Source organism: Hemitrygon akajei, chromosome 20 (genome assembly GCF_048418815.1).
Source record: "Hemitrygon akajei chromosome 20, sHemAka1.3, whole genome shotgun sequence".
Lineage (NCBI taxonomy): Eukaryota > Metazoa > Chordata > Chondrichthyes > Myliobatiformes > Dasyatidae > Hemitrygon > Hemitrygon akajei.
Genome location: NC_133143.1, coordinates 52,379,409 through 52,391,807, shown reverse-complemented (window position 1 = coordinate 52,391,807; position 12,399 = coordinate 52,379,409). Strand labels below are relative to the sequence as shown.

General features: G+C 39.5%; 1 long non-coding RNA gene across 3 annotated transcripts in view; it reads right to left on the bottom strand.

The window, feature by feature from the left end:
• LOC140713786 (uncharacterized) overlaps positions 1-12,399 on the bottom strand; it is a 73,039-nt gene that overhangs the window by 54,771 nt on the left and 5,869 nt on the right. For all 3 annotated transcript variants that reach the window (XR_012095733.1, XR_012095732.1, XR_012095731.1), the window contains exon 2: positions 4,702-4,849. This is a non-coding gene — a long non-coding RNA (uncharacterized lncRNA). The remainder of the gene's footprint in view (positions 1-4,701; positions 4,850-12,399) is intronic.

The window sequence follows — 12,399 nt, the reverse complement described above, 5'->3', positions numbered from 1 at the left end:
CGGCTTGGCCCAAAATGTCGACTGTCTATTTCTCTCCGTAGATGCTGCCTGACTGGCTGAGTTCCTCAAACATTTTGTGTGTGTTGTTCTAGATTTCCAGTATCTGCAGAATCACTAAAGGAAAGAATACTTCTCCCACTTGTCTCTAGAATTCAAATACTCATCTCATTCTTGGAAATTATTTAAATTAATTAGCTTCTATTTAATGAACAGTAGGGGCCAGGATGCACGTAAGAGGAAGATTGACTAGTGTGAAAGCACGGAGTAGAGTTTACAACGACCACCAAAATTAAGACGCTTAATAATGTTGCAAGGTTCACCCATTCATGGGACATGAAGTAGTGTAATTTCCACATGGTCAAAATGTCCATTAACAATACTGAATAAAAGAACCCTCTGCAGAACAGTTAAAATGCATGTTCCAAGGAGCATGATGTTTATCATTTTTGTATTATTTATACTGAGCTATCCTTGAAACATTACTTTTAAATAATTTCTTAAAATGGTGTGTTATTGTTCAAGGCATTTAGCTCATTGAAATTGTTTAAAATACAAAATTACCAATAATTGGTTATGCTTTCTTCATTCTTGATGGAAGATTTGAGAAGTCTAATTAAAAGATACTTCAACTATCACACTTAAAGACACTTTGTGTACAAGAAGAGTTATATCTCTAAAAATCAAAGCCTTCCAATCTCCCATCAATAATTAACACTCCAATTATCCATCAATATGGTTGAATTCACACATTTCTTACAATGTAGCCGACTTCTTTTTTTCAATATTTTATTCTATCAGCCACATCCACTTCACTTTATATGCACATGAGTGAAGCCTCTCTGAATCCTCCACATAATTTACTCTGGCAACCATGTTTGCAACATCAGTGAACTTTGATTACTTCACTTAGTCACAGCATTGATTATAGACTAAACGCTGAGTTCACAGTCCCTATTCCTGGGGTTCTCTTTCAGTTATGACTCTCAAACTTACTAATTTATTCCTTCTCTCCATCTTCTGTGCATTAAACAATTCTCAATCCTTTCTAGAATATTGCTCCTGATCTCTTAATGATTCCTGTGGCACCTTAACAAAGGCTTTTTGAATGTTCAATCGTGATGAATGAGAATGTAGGTAGAATGATTAGTAAGTTAGCAGATGACCCTGTAACTGGAGGTGTAGTGGGCAGTGAAGAAGTTTGTCTAGGGTTACAGCGGGACATTTATCAACTCGAAAAGAAGAGCTCAAATTTAAATCGGATCAGTGCTAATGAATTTTGAGAAGTTAAACCAGGGCAGGGCATATACAGTGCCTATAAAACAGTGGTTCCCAATCACTGGTCCGCGGCCCGGTGGTTGGGGACCACTGCTATAAAAAGTATTCACCCCTCCCTCCTTGGAAGTTTCCATGCTTTTCTGTTTTACAACATTGAATCACAGTGGATTTAATTTGGCTTTTTTTGGCACAGATCAACAGAAGTCTCTTCTGTGACAAAGTGATAAATTTATTACAAAATTAAGCACAAAATAATTGATTGCATAATTACTCTCCCCCTTCAAGTCAGTACTCAATAGATGCACCTTTGGCATCAATTACAGCCTTGAGTCTGTGTGGATAGGTCTCCATCAGCTTTGCACATCTGGACATGACAATTTTTCCCCATTCTTCTTTACACAACTGCTCAAGCTCTGTCAGATTGCATGGGGATCGTGAGTGAACAGCCCTTTTCAAGTCCAACCACAAATTTTCATTTGAATTGTTGTCCAGACTCTGACTTGGCTACTCCAGGACATTAACTTTGTTGTTTTTAAACCATTCCTGTGTAGCTTTTGTTTTATGCTTGGGGTCATTGTCTTGCTAGAAAACAAATCTTCTTCCAAGTCGCAGTTCTTTTTCAGACTGCATCAGGTTTTCCTCCAGGATTTCCCTGTATTCATTTTACCCTCTACCTTCACAAGCCTTCCAGGCCTGCTGCAGTGAAGCATCCCCACAGCATGATGCAGCCACCACCTTGCTTCACAGTAGCAATAGTATGTTTTTGATGATGTGCAGCGTTTGGCTTACCCCAATCATAGCATTTAGTCCGTTAGCCAAAAAGCTCAATTTTGGTTTAATCAGACCATAGAACATTCTTCCATCTGACTTCGGAGTCTCCCATGTGCTTTCTGGCAATCTGTAGCTGAGATTTCATCTGGGTTTTCTTTTTAAACAGTGGCTTTCTCTTTGCCACTGCCCCCAGGCAACAGTTGTACGTGCAACCCCTCCCATCTCAGCCACTAAAGCTTGTAACTCCTCAAGAGGTGTTATAAATTTCTTGGCGGCCTCCCTCACTAGTCTCCTTATTGCGCAATCACTCCGTTTTTGAGGATAGCCTATTCTGGGCAGATTTACAGCTGTGCCATATTCTTTCCATTTTCTGATGATTAACTTTACTGTACTCCAGGGGATATTCAGTGACTTGGAAATGTTCTTGTATCCATCTCCTGACCTGTGCTTTTCAATAACCTTTTTGCACAGTTGCTTGGAGTGTTCTTTTGTCTTCATGGTGTAGTTTTTGCCAGGACACTGACTCGCCAGCAGTTGGACCTTCTAGATACAGGTGTATTTTTAGTACAATCAATTGAACCACCTTGTCTGTACACTAGTGATCTCCATTTAACTAATTATGTGACTTCTAAAACCAACCGGCTGCACCAGTGATGGTCTGGTGTGTCATATTAAGGGGGGGGGGGGGGTGAATACTTGTGCAATCAATTATTATGTGTTTTATATTTGTAATTTAGTTAGATCACTTTGTGGAGATCTGTTTTCACTTTGACACAAAAGAGACTTTTTTCTGTTGATCAGAGTCAAAAAAGCCAAATTAAATCCACTGTGATTCAATGTTGTAATACAATAAAACATGAAAACTTCCAAAAGGGTGAATACTTTTTATAGGCACTGTGTAAGTGCATGGCAGGGGCCTGTGAAGTGGTGTACAGCTACAGGGTTCCCTGAAAGTGGCACACATGTAAGCAGGTTGCAAAGAAGATATACAGAATGCTGGTCTTCATCAGCCATGGAATCGAGTACATGATTGGGATGACATGACACAATTGTTGTTCAGACCACACTTGTTTGGATCGTATGCTACAGAGATAATGTGACTAAGCTAGTGAGGGTGCAGAAAATACCCACAAGGATGTTGCCTGGGCTGAAAGGAGTGAGCTATACAGTAAGTAGAGATTGGGTCAGTGGAACTGTTTTCTCTGGAGCGAAGGAGGCTTAGGGTTTACTTTACAGAGGTTTATAAAGCAACAAGCAGCATTGATAGTCTAGAGAGTCACAGAATCTTCTTTTCAGGGCAAGGGAGTCGAAAACTAGAGGACACAAGTTTAAAGTGAAGGGGATCTGAGGGGCAAGTTTTTCATGCAGAGGACAGAAGGTACATGGAACAAGCTACCAAAGGAAGTGGTAGAGGCAAATCCATTTCTAAAAGTCCTGCTACCTCTCTGTTAGAAGATTTTTAGCATCTTTTCCTGCTATTGGTATCAAGCTTATAAATCTGGTGCCTCTCATTTTCTCTCTCCCTTCTCCTTTTAAATTTGCTACCTTTCAATAGTTGTTCAAGAATCAATGTAATTTGACAGGTGACAATCAGCACCAACGGTGGCTGAAGGGATAATTGCCAGTAATACAGCAAGTAAATTCAAAGGTATACAGATACCAGGATTACAGAAACCTTGGGCAGCTGAAAGGCTGGAAGGATTGATGGTAAAGATGGACAGACAATGGTAAAGCCACAGAGGGAATTTTAAAACAGGCTTTGCTGAATCAAATAGATAAATTGATTTACTATTGTCACATGTACTGTGAAAAACCTGCTTTGTATATAGTCCATATAGATCACTTCCTTACAAAAATGCATTGAGATTGCACAAGGTAAAAGAATCAGAATCAGGTTTATTATCTCCAGCATGTATCGTGAAGTTTGTTACCTTAGCAGCTGCAGTTCAATAAAATACATAATATAGAAGAGAAAAATAATAATAAATAAATAGATAAATAGGTAAATCAATGATAGTATATGTATATTGAGTAGATTTTTAAAAACTGCAAAAAAAGAAAAACTGTATATTAAAAAAATTGAGGTAGTGTCCAAAAGTTCAATGTCCATTTAGGAATCGATGGCAGAGGGGGAAGAAGCTGTTCCTGAATCACTGAGTGTGTGCCTTCTGGCTTCTGTGCCCCCTACCTGATGGTAACAGTGAGAAAAGGGCATGTCCTGGGTGCTGGAGGTCCTTAATGATGGACGCTGCCTTTCTGAGACACCGCTCCTTGAAGATGTCCTGGGTACTTTGAAGTCTAGTACCCAAGATGGAGCCAAATAAATTTATGACCCTCTGCAGCCTCTTTCGGTCCCGTGTAGAGGCCACCCCATACCAGCCAGTGATGCAACCTGTCAGAATGCTCCAGAATAAGGTGCTACATTTCAGAGAAAGTGCAGTGCAGGTAGAGAGTAAGGTCCAAGGCCACAACAAGGCAGATGGTAAGCTCAAGCGTCCATCTGCAGGGGTTCCCAACATGGGTTCCATGGACACCTTGCTTAATGGTATTGGTCCATGGCATAAAAAAGGTTGGGAACCCCTGTAAACTAGGGAAACATTCAAGAACCAATGCAGATGAGTAACTGAAGTGGTAAACAAATGAAAAGCCACTGACCTGAGATAATGCCTTCATTTCTCTCACCACAGATGCTGCACGATTTGCTGTGTACTTCCACCATTTTCTGTTTCTGTGTCACATTTTCAGCCTGTTTTCTTTTTTATGGGCTGGAGCTAGGGAGGATCAGCTTAATCACTGAAGATAACTAAAGGGGAAAATAGTGCAAGTTAGGACACATCCAACAATATTCTAAATGATCTTATATTTATAGAGAGTAACAAGAGATTGTATTATTTAGGTCAAATCTGAAGGCAACAAAAGCATGGATGGGGATTTCTGCAGCACATGAACCAAGACGGAGTGGGGAGGACAGAATATAGCAGTGTTGCAAAGGCGTAAGTAGCTGGTCTTAACAATTGCACAAATATTGTGATGGTATTGGAATTGCTGATCGAAAAGTTCTAAACTCAAATGAAGACCTTAAGCCCTATCAGATATAAATAGTCACGAGTACTCTCATTAAAGTAAGATTATTCTGTAACTACTCAATCTTCAAAGACTAGTTTGCTTCCCTGTTTATGCTCCATGGTGGGTTGAACTGCTAATGCCCACTATTTGAGTGGTGGGAAGATACTTCCAGATAACAAAGTCGTTTAAAGTATGGTTCATTTATTTTCAGTGATACATGTTGACATCCAAACAACTTTCTTAAAACAGCTTTATAACTTCTATATAAACATTTCCAAACTACAAACCATTTCTAAGACATTGGAAAACATAGGCACAATTCTTATAAACTAAAGAGACATACCAACGATGTGTACAACTGAGTTGTCTGTCACAGAAATCGAAGCCAGAAGAATGGATTCTTATTCACCCCGTGTTTCTTTCACGCTTCCTGATGTTCCTTACCCAATTCCTAATAAGCCTGAACTGCTCTCTACATTTATACAGTCTCTTTGCCACTTGGGTGATTTCACACATGTATGATATTTCCTCAGGTATCCTTTTTACACAAAAAAAATCGAAACCTTTTTGGAGACACAGTTCCACAGCTAATGCTGCAAAGCTAACTTGTCTGAGTGCATAAACCTTCTAACTATAAACCCACCAGTTATTGATATGCTAAGTGTTTGATTCCACTTGATGTTTCCTTGAATTAAGCAACGTAGTCAATTTGTCTATTTTGAAACAAGCCAAATTAAATAACCCATTGCTTTATACTGCATCTCTTGAGCAGTACTAAACCAGGTACATTGAGCTATATCTTTCTTCTACAGCCAGAGCACCTGCTACATACAGAACTTCTTTGCAAAGCTATCTATAGACAGTACTCTCTTTTAACTTCAAACTAATTATTGCTTGCCAGATATGTTTTGAGGACTGAAGAATGGCTCCTGCTTACGATCTTAAGATAAACGAAACATATAGTTGGAGGCTTACTTTCATCTACTTGATCTTTCAAGTGGCAGCTGCTGTTTAGAAAGCAAGCTTGGCAAAACATGACAAGAGGCCGACTGGCCCAGGAAGTGAACATCCATCACAATATGTTAACTCAGATACTGCTAAATGATCAGGAATGAGATAGGCAGGAAGATTAAAGTGTTACAATGTGATGTATAATTTTACTGACAGGAAGAAAAGGCACCTTAACATGATATAGAGATATCAGTACCAGGTCAAAGAGGAATTTAGGATTGTCATATCAGCAACCTGCTTATCAACTATTAAAAGTTTCAGTATTTTTCAAAAATTGCTTCAGTTCAAAAAGTGTTTATTCAATCAAAAGTGAATACATAATGAGCCTTCAGCATTTGACAAAATACTTACAAAAATCACATTAACTCAGTCATTCTGTAACTTGACTAGTAGTCCAGAAGCTCCGATATTAATTCAGAAAGGACTTATTTAATTACTATTAATTCACAGTATTTAATGATAAAGATGTGCTATCAGCAGCAAAATGGTGATAGAGCTGTAGAATGTTGAAAACAAGATCCTTTTTTGAGGGAACCTGCTGACCCTCCCACCTCTGTACAAACACAGAAAAAGTGTCTCTAGACTTTTCTACCATTTAATATAACCTTGGCTAAACTGTGACCTAAATCCACAAGGAGACATTACTCTATCCCTGAATAGCTCTGCCTTACAAAGGTCTAGCAATTTCAAGTTTTAAAAGTTATCCTTTGACTAATACCGGTAGTTCAATAGCTCCGTTTAATATCAGAGAATGTATACAATATACAACCTGAAATTCTTACTCTCCATGGACATCCTCGAAGCAGAAGGAAAAAAACCCAAAGAATGAATGACAGGAAAAAGATGTAAGAACTCCAATACCCCCGCCCCCTCCCATTCACAAGCTGCATCAACCCCTCCTCCCCCCCCAAATTACTCTAGCATAAAGCAACAGCATTCCTACCACCCACCATGCAAACAACAGCAAAGTCCCCAAAGAGAAACCATGGTGTTCAGCCCATGAAAAATTAACTGTTCACTCCAACATTTCAACATCCCACAGTCCTCTCTCTCAAAGGAGAGACAGATATCACTCCTTCCAAAGCAACAGGGGACACAACAGTCACTATTTTGATTGTAAAAGTCCCTCTGAAGCATTGCTTTTTTATTTCAAGTTCCCCAACTCGAGAATTGGCAAATTGATTATCCAACAACCGCTCTCACTGTCTTCAAAGTTACGGCTCCTGCTCCACTTCAGTATGCAACACCGGCGAGAATTTGTGTCCACAGGGCTGCGCAGGTCCCAAAATCACTCAACTTCAGGCCCAATCTGGAGATACTGAAATGTAGCCAATTGGCGAGCTCCAAGAATGGGGAACACACCGTTGTGCAGAACCAATTGCCATTTGTGAAATGAGTTCAAAAACATGGTACCCTTTTTTGTGTAGCAATGTCTCTTAACGTCACTGACAAAAGCCATAACTCAAACTTGACAGTCCATTCTCCTCGTCCTTGATGCTTTCAACAGTGAAATAGTTTCTTACTGTCTGTTCAAGCATTTCTCCTTAATAGCTTGAAAACTTGGATCAAATCACTCCATAACTTAAAATTTAAAGAATTAAATCCTGCTTTCTGTAAACTCTAAATTAATCCTGGTATCATTCAAGTACATCTTAGCTTTGCTCTCTTCAAAGCCCATATATATTTTCCTAAAGTACTTTTCCGAATGCTTTCCAAATGCACTTGAGCTACCTGGGCTCTGAAGGCTATGAGCCAACTGTTGGGTTAGGATTAATATGGATGGTCAGCATAGATTCTGTAGGCCAAATGGGCTGTTTCCAAACAGTATGATATTGCAGGTCTTGTGTTGTTCAAAAGAAATTCATCTAGCTAGAACTCTTTGCAACTGCTGCATAACTTCTACCTCCATGTATTCTCGTTCCTTAGATATAAAGACCCGTACTATGTGACCCCGTCTCACAGTGCGGTTGATTTTAATTGCTCTCTGAAGTGACCAGATGAACCAATCACTTACACACACCTTTGGATTGGATGAATTTGCCACTTTTATTGTACACATCTGCTTAACTTAATTAGCTAGGCGGTGCAAATATGCCTTGAGGGAAACAGACTTATTAGGAATACAATTGCATGTCTGTACTGTTCAGTCAAAAGAATTATGCATAAATATTCATTCCGAGAGAACTTTTTAATTAAAATTAATGATTACAGGACATGTCTATGATGCCACCAGTAAGGCAATTTATAGTCTCAAGAGATCACAGAGGGCAGAGTGACAACAGTGAATCAGAAATACCATTGATTAATAAAACATTAAAATACACAATGTGATGTCATACGTTAAAGGGTAACTAATATAACATAATGCCACAACACTGAGCTCTTATGATCAGAGAATGTTATTTTCTTCAGAAGACATTAAAACATTAGGGTCCTATCCCTGTGGTACAATGTCTATGTTGAGGGTACACAGGCCAAATAGTAACAGAGCAGAGCAGAAAAATGTTGAAAACTAGGAGATATCCGGTGTCCATAAACTAAAGCCATGTCAAACTAGTGGTTAAGTAAATGCACAAGAGATCTAGAATTTTCATCAATATATGCTTGAATCACATGAGGTATTTAAATTCTAATAATTAATAATTTTGGTATTTCAACAAAGGCAATCATGAAATTACCAGTTTTTCATCAAAACAAAATCTACTTGGTTGACCAATCTCCTTCAAGGAAGAAGTCCAGAGTCCGTACCCCATCAGGTCGAGAATCTAGAGCAATGGGAATGTTCTCTGAAATGGCTTAAGAATCCTAATCAACGACATCCTAATGGATGTAATGCTGAGGCTTTATAAGGCATTGGTCAGATTGAACTTGGAGTATTGTGAGAAGTCTTGGGACTCTTATCTACGAAAAGATGAGCTGGCATTAGAGATGATCCAGAGTAGGTTCACGAGAATAATTCTGGGAAAGAAAGGGTGAATGAATGAGGTGTGTTTAATGGCTCTGGGCCTATACTCACTGGAGTTTAGAAGAATGAGGGGGATCTCATTGAAACCTATCAAATATTGAAAGGCTTAGATAGAATGGATGTGGAGAGGATGTTTCCTGTAGCCTAAGACCAGTGTACAGAGCCTCAGAATAGAGGTATGTCCATTTAGAACAGAAATGTGGAGGAATTCCTTTTGCCAAAGGGTGGTGAATTGGTAGAATTCATTGCCATGGATGATTGTGGAAACCAAGTCGTCACTACATTTTATTTAGAGAAGAGGGTGATAGGTTCTTGATCAGTCAGGGCATCAAAGGTTATGGGAAAAGGCAGGAAAATGAGGTTGAACGGGATAGAAAATCAGTAATGATGGAATTGTGGAGCAGACTCGATGGGCTAAATGGCCTAATTCTGTTCCCATATCTTCTGGTCATGTGGTCTTACGGTCTAATCCATGAGTTAGAAATAAAAATCCTTTTAGCAACTGATACACTTTCCAAGATTGGATTGCTCAAACTTCTTAATCTTCCTGCATCTTTCTGCCCTTGGGTTGAAATACCGTTTTTGGGAACTGACCCAGGACATCTAATTTATCAACCATAAAAATAAATCTCACAACATCACAATCTGTATCTGTTGAAGATTCTCAGGATGAAATTTTATTTGCAAAGCTATTCCTCAAATGTTTCAACAGACTGTCTAGCAAACTCCTCAAGCTTGTTATTGTCATGCTACAATATGGTTGGCATTTCTACAGTGAAATACTGTTACAGTTCTTTGATCCAGCTATAAAAATAGACTCACTCACAATGAAACCTGGCGATTACATTTGAATAGCAATGAGCCGGGTACCCTGGCACTCCCTCTGTGCACGATAAGTCACTTCACCAGCAGCAGATGCAGGTGACTGCTGTCAGTTTTTGGAAACGGCCACCTTCTGCCAACATAATCAACCAGATCTGCACACAACCCACGCATCTGCTGCCTGAACAATCCTGAAGACCAAGATTTTAAAATACCACAGATCAAATTGGCAGTCACAAAAAGCCTTACTTTGGTAAAATCCCAGCTAGGATACTTAACAGAGTTAAGCCATTCAGAAGAATCTCTGCCTCACAGGGAATGACAGTCCATCAAGCAGGAAAATTTATTCTTCTTGATGTTGGTGGTTTAAATTACATTTATGTATAAATTATACAAGCCTGAGATTCATTTTCTTAAAGGCAGCCACAAAACAAGAAACCCAAAGGAACCCATTAAAAAAGACCAACACCCAATGCTCAGAGACAAAAAACACACACATCGTGTGAACAATAAAAGCAAGCAACAGCATTCGGAATGAAATTGAGTCCATAGACACGAAGCCTGGATCAGCCATAGCCTCAACCTCAGTTCCTCACAGAGCAGGGCAAATGGCCGCAAAGCTCACAGACACGAAGCCCAGAGCATCCAGAGCAGGACACAGCCTCAGCCTTAGTGCAGCGAAGCGCAGAGCATACGTTGAGCAGCAGTGGCCTGACCCTCGCGTTCTGTCCCAACACCTGGCCTTTTCAACCCATCTGGACCGGCATTTAAATCATCCAACCAGGTTGTTCCCCGAACTACGACCCAGGCCCTGTCGCTTCAATCCGATCTGGGCCTGTACCTGACCTTTCCAAATCAGCCCAGCGCTTAGATCAATCCAACCTCACTCTCAGTTGAGGTGGATGGGCTCTGAAACTCCTCCGCTCCGACATTTCTCTGCCTCGTATGCCCCAACTCCGTCTCAACCTCGCTCTGACCACTTCTCCACAAACATGCCTCAACCTCACTCCAACTTTGCATCACACCCGCACACCTCCACCCTCAAGTCAGCCTCGCCTTCGCTCGCCTCTTCATTGTTTGCGATGATAGTTTACCACAATTTTCCACAGAAAAGGTGTTAATAAAAATGTAGTTAGTTATATTTCTTGCTTTATGAACCACCAGTAAGCTGTCACCCATCTTCAGTAAGGCTCAGAATACATTGTATATAAGTACAGTATGCCTTTAAGAATTGAGTGTCCCATGTGATAGGAATTTTGAAATATTACTGTGCTTAAACACTGTCCTTTTCCAAAGGATTTTCTATTGTCCAGTAATTACCATACATTGCTTCTGTGTTTCTCTAGAAACTTAATTTCTATGGTACAGGTGTCACACTACTTGAATCTAGCTAGTCTGAGTTATATAGTGTCTGTATGTGTATATGTACATGGAATGTTGTTATCTCTTGTCTGAGTATGAGAAACCACAAATGTTTTTTCCTTTATCCTTTTGTTGTTCTCTCTGCCCCTCTTTCTTGTTCCTTTTTTTCTCTTAATAAAATGGCTAGAAGAAACTTCTAATTAAATGGCTATAAGAAACATGTTTTGAGCCTCATTCAGGACTCCCGAAGAACTTTTGGATTGCAAAAGTATCAGGATGCAACCTAATGAACGTTTTTGCTGGTCTATGCACCAAGACAAAGAATGGGAAATCCAGAAAGAGAATAGTCAAAAATAAGCCACTTTTAGATGAGAGGAAGGTTTGATATCCGCAGCAAAAATAAAGACATGTTCAAGGTCTGTAAGGCTGTAGAAGTAATATCAGTACAATGGGCACAGAAGGGAGGGGTTTCAACCCTAGAAAGCTATACAAATTGTGATTTTCTGTAATGCAAAACCTATTTCCATTCAATCCTATGTTATAAGTGGAGATGTGTCAATACAGGATGTTTTTTCCCTCAACGATAGTGATACTTCAGCTGCTGGTTCATGGTGGGGTGAGCACTTAAGAGATTACCTGGTCATTTTCTAAAATAAATCTCTTCAGTGGTCAGCAGCTGCATATGGAGACGAAGGTGACAATTTGCTGTAATCTGAGGCAAATAAACAAAAAACTGAAGGCTCTAGACTGATGGTGATAGAGGCAGATAGGGAGAGAGGTAAGACTGAACAGATAGAGCTTGGTGGGGCCAGGAGAGAGTAGAGGTAGATAGCAGTCTCTCACGTTCCATTTACTACTTTCTACCTTTCAGTCTGAATGAGAGATTCCCTTGTAAATGTATATCAGATGTAACTCAGACACCTTGAGAGTAAGCAATATGGAAAACTCGTGACAAAATACTGCAAGACAGAAAAATAAACCTCCTGCATTAAGAAAAATGCAAATTATCTGTGCATGCATCTGTGCATGTAATTTCAAAGCAAATTGAAAAAAAATTAAACAAAATGTGTTGTTTCTTTCCCATTTTGAGCATATCTATTAAATTTATTCCAGCATAAATTCCATAG